The following is a 3,074-nucleotide window of genomic DNA, read 5'->3' as shown; positions in this document are numbered from 1 at the left end:
GGGGGGGGGGGGGGGGGAAACATGACAGATCAAAACAAGAGGCCTGTAGTTTTTGGTGCTAGGAGACACTTATTAAAATCACACTTGGTGCACAGTGTTCCTTTATCACAGTGTTAAGTACCGAGTGTCTTAATGGTTATTCCTTTTCAAACTTTTTTTTCTCTTAAACTTCAGAATGATAGGAAAAAAAAAACATGAGAAAGCCGGTTTTTTTAAATGTATATTTCATGTTGGTTTGGTTTTGCCTACGTCTGTCTCCGTTTTTTCCTTTTCTCATGGGGAATAAATAGTTGTCTAAAATGTTTGGCAACTGAAAAGGAATTTTTTCCCCCCAAATTAACCACATTTCTGTAGAAGCAATCCCTCTCTCCCTGTCTCTTTGTATCTTTTGTTATACACAAAGACGCACACCTAAATACCGCAGTACTCCATGAGGACTAGCTTCTTGCTGAATGTACAAGAATGATCAAATACACTGTGTCCTGCGAGGCTTGAATTTTTACAATGGGTGGGAATGCCACTGAACGCCATTTTAAGAAAACGGGATCTTTTATTTCATTTTCTACTTAAGGAGGCTGGAGAGAATCTGCCTCTCATTGGTTTGTTTAAGAATTCATGCCCAAGGAGAAGGGTGTTTTTTCCCCCCCTCTGTTTTGTTTCCTCTTTTGAGATGTTTTATGTTCTGCGTTTCGAAAGATTATTTTTCTTTATAAAACGGTAAGAATAAAGGTGATGTTGGATCTTGAGTTTCTTGGGTTTTGCATCATATAGACAGGGAGGGAGGTGTAGAAGAAGCAAAGAGTTTCAAGGTAAGATCCATTTGCTAAACAGAAATGACATTTTGCAACCTGGTGCCCCCCACCAAGGCCTATAATTCTGGCAGATGGAATGTTGCATTTTTTTCCCAAGAGGGTAAAAGGATCAACTGCCCAAATTATATTACCCCAGTGCAAATGTGACCCAAAGTTGACATTAAAGTATATCTTAACGCTGTCCTGTAAGAATTCATACGGCCCTTGTTTCTGTACAAAAGTGGAGAAAATTTTTAACCGTTCAAAGTTGCTTGTGCTCTGATGTGCATAATCACACTTTAAAAAAAAAAAAGGAATATTAAAAAAGGGAAGAATTGAAAAAAGAATCTGTTAGGAAAGTGTGTCCTCTAGTGGAGACAGTGTGCCATTGCACCCCACAAAAGAAAGCAAAGAATTTGTTCGCGTTCGGTTCAGTTTAATTTGAAACGACGTTTCCCAAACAACGTGCAAAGCAATAACAACTGGCCTTCCGTGGCAATATTAACTATTTTTCCTCGTGCATCTCTCTCGGTCTGACATTAAATCCAATTTTAAAAACTTCTCTTTGGGGGAACGATATGACCAAAGGTATCCACAAGGGGGCAGACTTTCCGACCACAGATTTGCGCATCCTTTTGAAGAGGCAATTTTAAATTTGTAGTTTTAATTTTGTAGTTTTTAATCCTTGGATTGTTGTGTGTTTTTTACCGCCACTTTTCCCCTCCCCCTCAAACTTGCTAAGCTTAAGAAATTCAGGATGCCCTTGTAACCTAAGGATAATATAATATGGATTGATAATTTTTTTTATTCATTCCCATCATAAAATCTTATGCTTTCCAATTGATTGCCCGTCCCGTCTGGGGACTAAGATTCCCATAATCTCTCCTGAAAGTTTAATGAAGATTAGGAAAACATGAAGGCGTTGCCTGTAAGAGATATCAGATGGCTAAGCAAGTTGCAAACTATCTTGGTCAAAATGCATCTGATTTAAAAGTGTCAACGTCCAATAAACCAAGATGAGTTGGGACCTTTGTGCCAAGGCTGGCAGCGGTTGGTGTTAGGGCGCTGGTGTAAATCCTCTTTATGCTGAATTATTGCAAATACTGCAGGAGCCGAAGAGGCTTCGCAATGTAACACGCAAAGGAAATTATACTAAACGCGCCAGGCAGAGCTTGCAAAGTTACACATTTCGCATTTCTCCTCCAAAACGGTGGCCGTTTTGGAGATGAGTTGCAAACAGGAGTAAATTAGAGCATAGGCAGGGTTGCAGCTCCGCTCGCTCCTTCAACTCTTGATCCTTTATTTTATTCAATTTATATAACGCATCTCACCGAAGCTCGAATAGAATAGAAATATAAGAACACATCGAAGTATAAAAAACGGCGCATGCAACTCTAAAAGATCCCTTGCAATAACTATCCGAAGAAAAGCCAAATGCAGGGAGAACAAGAATTCCCAACCCCCTCTCAAATGTGGGGCTACATTTGTTACATCTCTCCGGAGAGTTACATCTCCCGGTGACCCGTCTCTGAACCGCGGGGCGCAGAGGTCAGCGCAGGGGCGCAGAAGCGCACCGGGCTGCCGAGGAGCTGGGCGCAGCTTGCTAAGCCGCGATCGCCCCCCGAAGCCCAGCAAAGCGCCCCGAAACTGGAGCCCTTACACTCCTCCGGGGGCTCCCCGTGCCCTTGCCTGGCCGGGACCCCCGACTCCCCCAAAGCGGAGAGAGGCGGGCAAGGAGAGGCGGGCGCGCGGCCTCTCCAAAGGCGCACTTTGGAGAGCCTCTCCAAGCGCTGCGCCCCGCACTTGGCTAGCTCGGGCGAGGGGCGATCCGGGGAGACGGCCACGGAGGAGGAGGAGGAGGAGAAGGCGGCTTCGAGCGCCCCGAAGCCCCCGTACTCCTACGTGGTCCTGATCGCCATGGCCATCGAGGCCAGCCCGGGCCGGCGCCTGCCTTTGCGCGCCATCTATCAGTACATCGCCGGCCGCTTTCCCTACTACCGGCTGGGCCAGCGCGGCTGGCAGAACAGCGTGCGCCACAACCTGAGCCTGCACGAGTGCTTCGTCAAGGTGCCCCGCGTGGGCGCCCCGCGCAAGGGCAGCGACTGGACGCTGGATCCGGCTTTCCGAGGCATGTTCGAGCCGGGCAAGTACCGGCGGCGGAGACGCGCCCGGAGACCCCAGCAGCCCCGGACCGCTCCTCCACCTTCCCCGCCTCGCGTGGGAGCCCCGGAGCCGCCCGTCCAGCGTTCCTGCGCCCCGGCTGGATGCCTCTGGGCCCCCGCG

Source organism: Protobothrops mucrosquamatus, unplaced genomic scaffold, assembly GCF_001527695.2.
Source record: "Protobothrops mucrosquamatus isolate PMUCROS unplaced genomic scaffold, P.Mucros_1.0 scaffold1329, whole genome shotgun sequence".
In the NCBI taxonomy this organism is placed as follows: domain Eukaryota; kingdom Metazoa; phylum Chordata; class Lepidosauria; order Squamata; family Viperidae; genus Protobothrops; species Protobothrops mucrosquamatus.
The sequence above is the reverse complement of the archived record's forward strand: the minus strand, read 5'-3'. Positions refer to the sequence as shown.